The sequence below is a fragment of the Nyctereutes procyonoides genome, unplaced genomic scaffold (genome assembly GCF_905146905.1).
Source record: "Nyctereutes procyonoides isolate TBG_1078 unplaced genomic scaffold, NYPRO_anot_genome, whole genome shotgun sequence".
Classification (NCBI taxonomy): Eukaryota; Metazoa; Chordata; class Mammalia; order Carnivora; family Canidae; genus Nyctereutes; species Nyctereutes procyonoides.
The window spans coordinates 36,392,929-36,407,740 of NW_026575139.1; positions in this window are offsets into that span (position 1 = coordinate 36,392,929).

Here is a 14,812-nt window from a genome sequence, read left to right on the forward strand (position 1 = left end):
GACACTCGTCCAAGAGGTTTGGCTGGAATGAGGAAGAGAGAGCTGAGGAGGAAGATGGGATCACCGGGTGGAGGGCTTTTTATTAAGGAGGATGCAACACAAGAGAGGAGAGAAATCGTACAGCTCTGAGACTGCAGGAGGGAATGCCATCTGAGACACAGGAAAAGAAATGACACTTAATTTAAGAACAAGGAAACATGTTTGAGGCTTTCACCTTCTCTCCAAAATTGCCTCTACAGTCAAGAGACACGGTCACCAGCAGCCCAACTGCCCAGATTTCCAGTTTTGTGAGCCCGGTGGAAAGAGGATTTCCTCCACCCACCTCCTTAAATCAGCCTGGGAAAGACCTTGAATGTCCCAAGCCTATGTCATGTGCCCTTTGGTGGCTCCTAGGGGGACACTAGACAGATAGTACACATCATGTAGTACAAAGCTTATGTGGGAAGTACTGTCTGCCAGTACGAAGCCTTCCCTGTGTCATAGCTTTTATTTGGAGCTGGTCTTGACTTTGAAGGAAGGCAGAGGACAAGAAGTCCCCTCTCTGTATACATCCTACCCCCCTGATTAGCAGCATGTAATGTAATGTAGTAACTTGCATATTTGTATTGACTGCTTTAAACTCAGTGTTATAGGATCCCTGGGTGGCTCAGTGGTTTAGTGCCTGCCTTTGGCCCAGGGCGTGATCCTGGGGTCCCAGGATCGAGTCCCACATCAGGCTCCCTGCATGGAGCCTGCTTCTCCCTCTGCCTGTCTCTCTCTCTCTCTCTCTCTCTCTCTCTCTGTCTCTCATGAATAAATAAATAAAATATTAAAAAATAAAAATAAATTCAGTGTTATAGATCCTTTTATGCACTAGAGGTTTGTTTGGGGTTTTTTTTCTCTCTTTGTTGCTATTATTTTTTTTTCAGCCACACTATAACTTTGGACTTCTTGTATACATTCCTTGCACATTATCTAAATGCTTTTTTGATTGATTGCTTGACTGAATTACTGCCATTTGTCTAATTTCTTAAGGAACATTTCACATTTTCATTCCACTTTAAAATAGAATTAGAGAATTTAGACAATAAAACAGCCAGGTCAAAAATTATCCCGTGTCATTATGAAATGCCACAACCTTTAGAGAACAGTTTGACAGTATACATACTTCAAACAAACCAGTTCTTTGCCTAAGGAGGTCTGGCAATAGTAGAATGACTAAGTCAATTATAGCATAGCAACCTAATGGAATAGTTATTAAAATTACACACGATAAACAACATGGAAAAAATAGTAAATAATATTTTTAGTGTAGAGTAAGAAATATAAATATGCTATGAAGTACCTAAAACATGTATACCAAATGATAAAGAAAGCAACACAAGTAACACAAGTCATACAGTGTTGGACTCACAAACAAATAATAAACATACTTATCTAAAAGGGCTCTGAAGATAAAGTAATTCATATGAAGTATTTGATACATTGCCAAGTACATGCTACATTTCAACTGTTACCTTGGCAGTCATATTATCATTTATTGAGCATCCACCAGCATTGTAACAAGCCACTTGACAAATATTATTTCATTTGATCTTTGTGACAACCAAACGAGGTTAAGTGTTATTATCTCTATTTTCCAGATAAGGAAACCGAGAGTCAGAAAGGTTAAATGAATTGGAACATAGTTTGTACATGGGAGAGCTGAGATTTGACCCATTTATTTAAACGCATGCCTAGGGCACCTGGGTGGTTCAGTCAGTTAATTGTTGACTCTTGATTTGGGCCCAGGTCATGATCTCAGGGTTGTGGGATCGAGCTCTGCATTCGGCTGTGTGCTGGGCATGGAGCCTACTTAATATTCTCTCTCTCTCTCGCTCTCTCTTTCCCTCTGCCCATCCCAACTCCCACTCCCACTGGCACTCATGGCTCTCTAAATTAATTAATTAATTAATTAATTAATTAATTCCTAAGCCCTATGTCAGAGTGATTGTAATGCATACAAGGATTGAAAACTACTGCTGTTCACTAGAACAAGGAGAAAGATAGAGATTCTCAGCAGACAGGAGAGGGTGGTATGAAGGGCAAGAGTTAGAGCAGTTTTTTTCCCTATCCATTTTCCAGATATGCAAAGATACATATAAATAAGTGGGGACACCATGTCCTACTTATAGGTATTCCAGAAAGCATAGAAAAAGGTAAGATATTTCACAAAGATGGTAACATTTCTCAGAATGGAAGGAAGACACTAGTCTCATACTGGAAAGTATACAGTGTATTAGGTAGAATTAATTGAAAAAGGACCCTCACGCAGACACATCATTGTGAGGTTTCTGAACACCAGGATAAAGGGCAGATCTTCAATGACTTACATGAAGAAACAGAAGCAAAATCAGGGGGTGAGAGGGATGTGGGATGAAGGAGCTAAAGGCTTCTGATGCACCAGTTAGCATGTCAATGGATCAACAGCTTACTGTAGAAGAGGGAAGGAGAGAAAGGAAGTGTGATGGGCAGAGTCCCAAATGGCACGCAGAGTGGATAGGCAGGGCTTCTCATCCTTCCTCAGGCTTCCTCAGAAAAGCCTTGCACTACTGTTTGGCTCAATAGCCCTCTTAAGTAAAACAGATTCCAGAGATTGAGGTCAGAACAGAGGAGCAAGCGTAAAAGTAATACCCTCATAAAAAGCAGTCAAGTTGGTAACACTTTGTACTGACAATTGCCTGGATGTAGCCTAGTGATCAAGAGCAACAACTCCACAAAACATCTTTGCCATTGTTTCCTAACAGGAAAATCGAATGAAGTTAAAAATTTATGTGTTTAAAGAGAACAAATACAAATCTCTCCTCCCATGGCTGTCTTCTTTTTTGACATAACTCATCTACTTAAATCTACCCATATTAGAATATTTTCATTTGAAATCCTTTACATCACCTCGGCGCATTTCTTAGCAGGAGTGTGGAACCCTGACATCTTTACAGTCATTCTATTAAGAAGCAGGTTCATAGGAGTGCCTGGGTGGTTCAGTGGTTAAGCATCTGCCTTTGGCTCACGGTGTGTTCCCAGGGTCCTGGGATCAAGTCCCACAACAAGCTCCCCATGGGGAATCTGCTTCTCTCCCTGCCTATGTCTCTGCCTCTCTCTGTGTGTCTCTCATGAATAAATAAATAAAATCTTTTTAAAAAATTAATAATAAATTAATTTTATTTAAAAAGAAGCAGGCTCATAAATGTCCTCAGCCTGAATTAGTTGTGTGGATTAAAAAAAAAAAAAAGATACATCTCATATATAATACAAGAAGAGGGGGGAAAAAAAGAGAGAGGGGGGCAGCCCAGGTGGCTCAGCGGTTTAGCACCTGCCTTCAGCCCGGGGCATGATCCTGGAGTCTCGGGATCGAGTCGCACATCGGGCTCCCTGCATGGAGCCTGCTTCTCCCTCTGTGTCTCTGCCTCTGTGTGTGTGTGTGTGTCTCATGAATAAATAAAATATTTTTTTAAAAAAGAAGAGATACATAGTTTAGAGGAGATAATGACGTTTAGTCACCTCAAACATTTCTTTGTGTCCACCTCTGTAATAACCACATAAAGTAACATGTCACCAAATGAGGCAAAAATATCTTTTCAAGCTAAAATAGTTTAAAAACCCTTAATTCTGAATGCAGAAGTTACTAGAACTCATTTTTAATATTTTTCTTTTTTGTGTTTTTTAAAGTGCCAGTAATGGAAGCAAATGTATATGATTTACGATAGTCCTGACTTTCTCCAGAGCCTATTATTAATTTAGTTATTGGGCAGTTTGTTTCATTAACCTTTCTCAGTTAGTTCTAGTCCATTAACAAGCCAAGTGGTTATTGACGACAAGTAGTGACCAAGCTTTTAGATTTTGTGGTTTGGGTAAGAAATCTGTGAGAGGAAAATGATAATTTTGTTCTAATAGTGTCTTTCTCTCACCCTTTGCTGGATTTTCTTCATATTTTGGGTGGAATTCTCTGGTTCACTCAGTGACCAGGGTTACTGTGAGTTTTATAGAAGCTATTATTTGCAAAGCATTTGGAACAGTACCTGACACAAAGGAAGTAACTTTACAAATGTTTATTATTATAGGTGACTTTTTCTTCTTTTCATTTATGTACTTTGGAATTTTTCCATAACGAAGGTTTTAGCAACTTATTAAAAGATTTTTAAGCTAATATTTAAAAACTACATGCCAAATCACAGATAAGGTTGACTTTAACCCTTTGAAACTGTAATCATTTCCTGTCATCTTTCTGGTGAAACTTGAACGTTTTCTGATTCTTAGAAATGAAAAAGCAGTTTGGCCCCTGTTCCTAAGACTGTATAGTTCATAATAAGGAGGCATAAAAAGACACCTTTTGTCCTTGAAATCCTAATAATGAAATATACAATTTTCACATCAGCCCCAGTTATCTTTCTCATCCAAGGACAAAAATTTAACTTTCTACAAAACTAGTCAAGACCTATTCCTACATTAAAATCCTTCAAAGTCCTTCTCCTTCTCCCTTTTTAGAACTCTGAATTAAGACACTTGTTTTGCACACAGAAAATTAGCAAATGTTTATTCTAGACACTAGAAGAGCAAAGCAGGTAAATACTTTGTAGTTCATCAAGGTACTATTTCTTGTTAACCCTACTTTAATAAAGTCCCACCATACTGTCAACATAATTTTAATTCTGAAAGCCAACAAGTGATAGCAGGGCAATTCAGACAATCTGAAATGAGCTTTGGGTTGGAGTAGGGAGTTAGACAACCCCCAAATTGGCCTTCTTGACAAAGTTTAATAATGTAAATGGCACTCAAGTTTAAGAACCCTACACGGGACGCCTGGGTGGCTCAGCGGTTTAGCGCTGCCTTCAGCCCAGGGCGTGATCCTGGAGTTCCTGGATCGAGTCCCACGTCGGGCTCCCTGCATGGAGCCTGCTTCTCCCTCTGCCTCTCTCTGTGTGTCTCCCATGAATAAATAAATGAAAAGAAAAATCTAAAAAGAAAAAGAACCCTACACCGAAGAGACAACATTCAAAGACTCAGGTTTGCAACCTCAAAAATTGTTAGAAGACCTTAGACAACAGCACAGAATTAAATAAGAAACAACTTCAAAGCACATTGCAAAGTCCTGCAGCATTACATAAATGTTATTATATAAATATTATTACAAAAATATTATCAGTTCCGTCTCACACGGCAGCTCACTTTCCCTTCCCCCACCTCCTTCTGGTTGCCTTACACTGCGCCCTCAGCGGTGAGGAAAAATTGGTGCTTAAGACCAGGTACAGCCCCGCAGCTATACAAGGGCTCAACCCTGTCACCCACAAAGACCCTTCAAATCAGAGGCAGATATTTGACTCGTTCTCTTCAAAGAGAATCATTCAAATTGAGATTCTAAAGATGGCTGAAAACTTGAAAAAACAACACCAATAATAAGAAAACAAAAGAGAGATATGGTGAGTATAAAAAATAGGGAGAAAATAAGCTTATGGGCTGAATGGGCATGTAAACACAAAAACCTATATAGTACTCAGATGAAACTTAGGCTTGATACAGGAGAAAGGAAGCCAACAAAGGAATTTTACACATTTCCCTGAGTTACTCATTTTTTCTAAGAGTCTGAACAACTGAAATCAGGAAACACCTGTGCTTGTTAACATTAGTTAGGAAATGACTTTAAAAACTTGGACTCAGCTTAAGATAACTGATGGCCGGCAGTGATATCATTCCAGAGTCTAGATTTCCATGTAAATGTTAAGCTATTTCTCTTAATTTGGGTCTAATTTTGTAATGGCAATCAGAGATTCAATACATTATATTTAGGGGGTAATTGTTACAGTTTTTAAGTTTTAAAATTACCTGGCACTTAGCTGCATGTTTGTTTTTTGTTCCATTTATAATTATCCAATGATTCTTATAACCACCCAGAAATATGGCTGTCTTTACTTTGAGATGAAAATGTATGGAAAGAATGTTTTGAGATGAAAGACAAAAATATAGCATTGTAATAAGAAGATGGGTCAGAAAGAATGGATCCTTTGATCTGGGAGGCATGTGAGACAACTCTAGACCAAAATGTTATTTTACAGATGAGGAGCTAGAACCAGAAATGGGGCATTTTCCAGATAGTTTATTACACATTCCCTGGGTCTTCAGAATATAAGGCCAGAATTCCCCAAAACAGGTTTTAGTCTCAAGTAAATTACTGACTCAACATGCCTTATCTCTAAATGATTTATTTAAACAGCAGTACCATTTATATTGCTTTGATATGTTTCATTAAACAATAAAGTAAAACATAAATTTTGGTGCAGTCAATGATTTATATCAGTCTTCCTAGGAATACAATGTCAGGCAAATTTGTTTCTCTAGCATTTTCCTTTAATAGGCCAGTTAAATTAGAGCCAGTGAGGAGGTATTTTTGTTTTTAAGAAAATTTATAAAAATTTTCTACCAGTGAACACAAGTTTATATGGATAACTTTAATGTCCTATAATTTTATTGTATCCAAAGTTTTAAAACAGAAGGATATTAGGCCACACTTTGTTCTACTCAAATTTTATTTTAATCTCTTGAAAAATGTCTTTTCAATGTTTGATAAACACTTTAATGAGTAATGCTAATTATTTTTTTAATCTACTTATTTATTTATGAGAGAGCATGAGCCGGGGCAGGGGTGAGGGGCAGAGGGAGAAAGAGAATCCTCAAGCAGACTTCCACTGAGCACAGAGCCAATCCCAGGACCCTGAGATCATGACCTGAGCTGATATCAAGAGTTGGATGCTTAACTGACTGAGCCACTCAGGTGCCTCTAAAGATTTATTTATTTTAGAGAGACAGAGCATGTGTGGGGTGTGGAAGAGAGGGCAGGTAGAGAAAGAGGGAGAGAGAAACTCAAATAGACTCCATACTCAGTGCAATGCCCAATGCAATGTAAGGCTCAATCCCATGACCCTGAAATCAGACCTGAGCTAAAACCAAGAGTAGGATTCTCAACCAATTGTGCCACTCCAGCATCCCAAGGAATGCTAATTATTGGTCATCATGATTTAGAAATGTTAATTATAATAATTTAAATGAAATTCAACAGACTAATGATTATTGAGGTTAGAGTAAAAATACGTATAATCATCAAGAATAGTGCTCTGACATAGAAATGAAACAAGGATCTTTAAATAAAAAAAGGAAAGTGATTTTTTGTTTTAATACTTTATTAAAGGGACGCCTGGGTGGCTCAGCGGTTAAGTGTCTGCCTTCAGCTCCAGTGCCTGGCGTCCCGGGATTGAGTCCCACATCGGGCTCCCTGCATGGAGCCTGCTTCTCCCTCTGCCTGTGTTTCTGCCTTTCTCTCTCTCTGTGTGTGTCTCTCATGAATATGAAAATTTTAAAAAAATCTTTTAAAAAATACTTTATTAAAAGAAAACACATAGAAGGACATCCACTTCTGGCTGTACACAGTGACAGATACTGGACTTGCCCTCCCAATGAAAACAGCTATAAATATCTAAGGTAACCAATTCCAGGCATTTAACAATAAACATTGCAGCATTGTGATCTCATTGAAACCCAAAGAGAGCTCCATGTCTTCTTCAGCTTTCTACTTAGAGATACCAACTGGACTAAAAAGAAGTGGAATCCAAGGGAGTATGGAAGTCTTGCTGAGCTGAAGAGGTACACATAGAATTTAGAATGGCTGGGGTTCCTGTAATTTTTAAGGCAGGATATCATAGAAAAAAATGAACTGTGTAGAGAAGGAAGTTGCTGGGCTTTCTAAATGTTCCCCTGCAGCCAATGTGCAGGATGAGACTTCAGGAGGCCTAGCAGAGAATGGCTGCTGCAAATAAGAAACCTGGGCCAAGACATCACAGCCTATGCAGTGTGGGAAACAAGAATATTGGCCCAGCCTAAGTGGAGAGACCTTCCTCAGCACCTCATGTATTCAACTGAAATTTCAAAGAAGTCATACCTTAGGAATAAGTACCATGCCCCAGAGAAAGGGCCATGTCCCAAGACTAAGGACAAAGCCAAAATAGAACTGCCCTATACAAATAATAAAACAAAGCCTGAGAACCCCAGGTGGCTCAGCGGTTTAGTGCTGCCTTCAGCTCAGGGTGTGATCTTGGAGTCCCAGGATCAAGTCCCACGTCGGACTCCCTGCATGGAGCCTGCTTCTCCCTCTGCCTGTGTCTCTGCCTCTCTCTCTCTCTCCCTCTCTTTGTGTGTGTGTCTCTCATGAATAAATAAATAAAATATTTTAAAAATGATAAAAATAAATAAAATAAAGCCTAACAAGATCAAGAGGATTTGCCAGTAATTTAACGGCTTCATAGAAAGAAACTCAACAGCCTATAAAGGAAAATAAGATAATCCAAACTCTCTATAACTCCCTGATAACAACATTAAAAAATAATTTTAGGAGCACCTAGGCAGTGCAGTCAGTTGAGCATCTGACTCTTGGTTTCAGCTCAGGTTGTGATCTTAGGGTGGTGAGATTGAGCCTTGCATGGGGAGTCTGCTTGAGATTCTCAGTGTGTAGTCTGCTTGAGATTCTCTCTCATTCTGCCCCTCCCACTCATGCTCTCTTTTTCTCTCAAATAAATAAATAAATCTTAAAATAATAAAAATGTTTTAAGTAGTAAATCTTAAAATAATAATAATAATTGTTTAAGTAGTAGACATGTGAAGAAGGAAGAAGATGTGACCCATAATAAAGAGAAGAAGCAGTCAATACAAGCAGAATCCAAAATGACCCAGATTTTGGAATTAACAGATGAAACCCTGAAAATGGTTCATATCAATATAATTAAAGATCCACAGGAAAAGATGAATATATTGAGTAAAAAGATGGGGAGTAGAAGCAAAAAATAAACCAAATGGATATATTAGAAATAGAAAGTAAACTTCTGAAATTACATATATATCTGGAGTCCTAGGTAAAGAGAAGAAAGAAAGAATGGGGTAGAGTATAACTTGAAGAAACAAAAAAAAAAGAAAAGAAACAATGGCTGAAAATTCCTCTAATTTGGTGGAAAATGTCAGCCTGTAGACTGAAGAATCAACAAACTCCCGCAGAATAAAAAAAAAAAAAAAATCACACCTAGGCACATGAGAGTCATAAGGCTGACAACCAAAAATAAAGAGTAAATGTTGAAAATGGAGGGAAAAAGTCAATTACATGCAGGGGACATGCTATGAGTGACAGCTGACTTCTCATTAGAAAGAGTGGAGACCAGGGATGCATGGGTGGCTCAATTGGTTAAGTGACTGCCTTTAGTTCAGGACATGATCTCAGGGTCGTGGGACTGAGCCCCGCTTTGGGCTCCCTGCTCAGTGGGGAGTCTGCTTCTCCCTCTCCCTCGAGCCCTCCCACCACTCATGTGCATGCTCTCTCTCTCTCTCTCTCTCTCAAATAAATAAATAAAATCTTAAAAAGAAAAAAGAAAAAGAAACAAGGGAGACCAGAAGAAATAGAAAGTCATCATTAAAGTACTGAAAGAAGCGTCAACCCAGAATACTATATGCAGTAAAAACATCTTTCAAAAATGAAAAGAAAAGACATTTTCAGATAAATGAATGCAGGAATAATTCACTGAAAACTATACAAAATTCTAATAGGAGAGTTATTTAGGATGATGGGAAATGATACAAGGGGAAATCTAACCTACAGGAAGGAAGCACCAGAATATACAATACTACAGGAAGAAAATCATCAGAAATGGCAAATGGACATGAAAGTATGAAAAACTATCTTCTTGTTTCTTCTTATAATTTGTTTAAAAGACAAGGCTATTTAAAAACAAATATATTGTGGAGCTTTTAACTCATGTACAGTACATGACAACAGTAACAAAAAGGATAGAGAGGTAATAAAATTATACTATGGTAAATTCTTATATTTTACATGAAATTGTACAATATAAATCTATGTACACTGATAAGAATGTGTTGTCCAATACAGCATTCACTAACCACAAATGACTGAGCAAATCTAAGAAAGTTAGTGTTGATTTATAATCATGCAAGGTAAACTTCAAGTCAAGAAAAATTATCAGAGTTGAAGAGTAACATTTCTATTCTTTTTTTTAAATTTTATTTATTTATTCATGAAAGAACACAGAGAGAGGTAGAGACACAGGCAGAGGGAGAAGCAGGTTCCCTGTGGGGAGGCCAGTGCAGGATTCGAACCCAGGACCCCAGGATCATGCCCTGAGCCAAAGGCAGACACTCAACCACTGAGCAACCCAGGCATCCTGAAGAGTAACATTTCTTAATAATAAATTATCATTTCATCATGAAGACTTAAAATCGGACGCCTGGGTTTCTCAGTCAGTTAAGCATCTGCCTTTGGCTCAGGTCATGATCTCGGGGTCCTGGGATGGAGTCTCACATGGGGCTCCCTGCTCAGCAGGGAGTCTGCTTCTCTTTCTACCCTTTCCCCTTGCTTGTGCTATCTCTCGCAGTCTCTCTCTCTCTCAAGAAAAAAAAATCTTTAAAAAAAATGAAAAATAAATGAAGACTTGAAATTCTAAAATTCTAAATGTCTACATGACTGGAAATCCTCAAGAAGCAAAAATGAGAACTTAAAGGACAAATAGACAAATCCATCAATGTAGTTGAAGATCTTAACTCCCTTCTCTGTAACTGATAGAACTAAACAAAAGAAGAATGATTTGAACAATATTTTCAAGCACCTTGACCTGACATTTATAGACTATCTCACCTGGCATCTGCAGAAAACACACTGCTTTCAGATGTATATGGAAGAGTCACTTTATTAGTCAAAATTCTCCAAAGCAAAAGAACTGGTAGGATAGATGATAGATATATAACATACACACATATATACATAAATACATAGACAGATAGAAAGATATTTAGCATAAGGTATTGGTTCATGTGATGATTAAAAGTTGAAAAGTCCCACAATCTGCGGTCTGCAAGCTGGTGACCCAGATAGCTGGTGGTGTCCTTTAAAGCTCTGAAAGCCAGAGAGCTGATGGCTTAGATTTGAAGGCCTGAGAATCAGGAGTTGCAAGGGCAGGAGAAGATTGATATCTCAGCTCAAGTGGTTGGGCAGACAGTAGAGTCAACCTTCCTCTACCTTTTTGTTCTATTCAGGCCCTCAACAGATTGGATGATATCAACCCACATTGCAAACATGGAAGGGGATTGCATGTGAAGCAGGGAGGGGGATCTGCTTTACTCAGTTCACCAACTCAAATGCTAATTTCTTCCAGAAACACACTTACTGATAGATCCACACAATGTAATTCTAAATAACTTATGAGTCAAAGAAAAATCACAGGGCATTTTGAAAATACTTTAACCTGAATTACAATAAAAACAAAAAAAAATGTCAAAAGTTGTGGGATACAGCTAAAGTGATATTTAGAGAAAAATTTAAATATTATATTTACATTGGAGAAAAAGTTTTATAAAGCCTTAGAAAAGGAGCAATTTAAATCCAAACTAAGTCGCAGAAAGGAAATACTTAAGAGCTGAGGCCAACAAAATAGAAAACAAAGGAGAAAATAAAGTCAGAGTTGGTTTTTTGAAAGATTAAAAAAATTTCTACTCTCCTAGCAAGACCATTCAAGAAAACAAGCACACAAATTACCAATATTAGGAATAAAAAGGAAAGCTCACCACCGGTCCTAGAGATATCAACAGGATAACAAGAAAATACTATGCATAATATTATGCCAATAAATTCAACAGCTTAGATGAACTGGACAAATTTCTTGAAAAAACACAACATATAAAAATCAACACAAGTATAAACTAACACAACAGAAAGTCTGAAAAGCCTTATCTCTGTTAAAGAAACAAAACAGGCAAAATCCTGTGGGTCATAGAAATCAGGGTAGTGGTTGTCTGGGGAGGATGGAAGAGGCTTAAGGGGACTCTCTGGGACAATGGAAAGTTCTTATAAACTTTCTGTGCTGGCTACAACCACGTATCATTGGCACACTCATAAAATGATGCTCTTAAGATGTAAACATTTCAATGTTTGTTCACTTTATCCCAATTAAAAACAAGTAACTGGCATCCCCAAAACTATGACATAAACACAAAACTTGAAACATTCCTAAGTTTAAAATTTTAAATATAATTGAAGCAAAATTTTCTATGAGATGTGTTAGAGAGCATAACGCTAAAATTATCCTGTAATGTTATTTGGAACCTACATTCCAGATTCACCTGGTGACCCTTCTTCAATGTACTCTTTCCTGAACACAAAGAGGACAAAAGCTCTCCTTCTCTGCTCCCTGGCCCCCAATGTACATCTGTCTCACAGCACTATAAGAGGAAGAAAAACTTAACATATGTGAAAGAGGGCCTCCTAAATACTTTCCCAAAGGTTGGCTAGTATCCAAACTTTATGAAAAATGTTATTTATTCTTTGAAACATTAGTCTTTCTACCAATGCACACATATATATGATCAGACTTGGTTATATCAGATAACAATGCAGTTTGTTAACCTCTGTATCTGTGTTGTGATTGTAGGGCTCTTGTTTGATTTTAGGTTAGGTGAGGTGTGCTAAAAAAACATGAATTCTTAGGTAAAAGACCTGTGGTATACAATTATACACAGTAAGTAAGGTTTAGCAAGAGATCTTGTAAAGCTTAGCAGTTCTCCAAATTAGTATCAGTAGGTTGGAAGGAAAATAACTCAGCAGTTAGAGATATAAGGTCAAGAAAAGCAAGAAAGAAGGCTCTTGGTTTGTGGAAAACTGAGCGAGGCTTTGCTTGTCTCCAGAAAAGGTGTCAGAAGATGAGAGAGAAAGGATTGCAAACCCCAAGTGCAAAGAATTGCAAAGCTTACTGCAAGGTTTTGGGCCAGGAATGCTGTGGCCGAGGTGGAGGAGGAGGGAGGTTTGGGCAATGAACTGCCCTTTTACTCACAGATATCTACATATGAAAATAAGTCTACTTGAAGATGTTTTATTAAATGGCTGCTAGTATTTTAATTAATATAATCAAGAATCATATTTCACTGTCAAGCTTTCCCTATGATACAGTGGATAAGAAGTCAAGAGCTGAAGCCAAACTACCTGGGTCCAGATCCTGACTCCTCTGCTCATCCTCGACCAAGTTATTAATCCTCAGCCTTAGCATCTCTAACCTAGGAATGATAACACCTGATGTTTGTTATTTTTGAAGAATAAATGAGTTAATGCATGTAAAATGGATACAGCGGTGTCTGACACACAGTATGTGCTCTAGAAGTACTTAGTATTACTATGGAACGAATGAGCCCCTCTCTTCCCCTGAGGAAGTGAGTACATAGAATGGTTAGAGGAAGGAAACAGAAATCAGGATGCACACACATTCCTTACACACATCTGAAGGTCTCACAACCTCAATCAGACGTTCTGGGGCTTAACACCCATATTGTTAATTGTAAGATTAATTAAAATCCTTAATTGATCATAATGATGAGCAATTTTCATGAATTGCATGAATAATTTTCACCAAGTATATGTTTGATGCTTTTAAACCTCAGGGTTCTAAGTAAAATCACTTTAAAAAAAAACAAAGTTGAAGGCAGTAGTCATAAAAACAAAATTAGACCTATAGACCCCCAGATCAAGTGAATATACTATTCTGTCTTGATTTGCTGCATGATCTTGGGAAGAAGGGAAATCTCTTCCTTTTATAAACTCTGTCAGACCTGGAAAGACAACTGATCTGCCGTCTAAAGGATACATAGAAATAAGTGCCCATTCATTTCTTCAGTCAGTTACGCGAAAGACATATATTAAAGCACCTACCACGTGTCAAGCACTGTGCTGACTGGTGGAGATACAATGGTAGGTAAGATAAATTTGTTTCCTATGGTCTGCGGGGTAGATGGACTAACAGACAATTAGACACAGTGTGATAACGGCTGTGGGAAGCAGGAGAGTGCATCCTATTTGGAGAAGCAATGGGGAGACATCCCTTCCCAGAGGCAAGTTACCCAGGTGTTGGGGGTGGAGAGAAAAGAATTGCAAATAGAGGCTGGAGATCTGAAAAGCTGAAAGTTGTGTCCTAAGGACAGAGTCCAGAGTTTTGAAGCAGAAGGGAAGAAGCCAAAAAGGTAGGCAGGGTCCAAGGCCTTATGTTCAAGTGAAGGAGTTTAGATCTGTTGAGAGTTTCAAGCCGCAGTCAGACATGGTTATGCCCACATTATATGAGGATCACTCTGGCTATCATGTAAAAAATGGGTTGAGAGGGTCCAAGACTAGGGGAAAGTTCGTTGATCGTCATCCCAATGAGAGATGAGCCAACCCATGACCAGGATAGTGGCAGAGTGAATGGCAAGGACCAGCAGACATGGTAATAGAGTAGGTATGGGAGACAGTAGCAAGGAAGGGTGAAGCCAGACTCAGATCTCTGCGTGGGGCAACTGCACAGATGAAAGTGGCCTGTCCTTGAGAGAGGGAACATGGGTGTGGAGTTGGGCATGGTGACTTCCATTTCAGATGACTTTTTAAAAGTTTTCAGAAGTTGTTAAAGAATGTCTAAAAGTACCTGAAGACATCTGAGTGAAAGAAGTGGACACATGGGCTGAAGATACAGACTGGGAAACAGCACCATCAAAAAGGTACCTGGAGCCCTTGGCATAGATGAGCCTGCTCTGGAAAGCTGAGAGAGCACAAGAGGCCTGAGCAGAGGTCTGGAGGGATGGGTGTGTGTGTGTGCGTGTGTGTGCGTGTATGCTTGTGTGCGTGCAGTAGGGGGAAGGCTGGAGGGCATGCTGCTGGGGTAGTAGAGGCTGTGGTACACAGGAGACAGTCTGGGGATTAAACCTCAGTAAGGTCATCTTCCATTAGCTGGTTAACGAT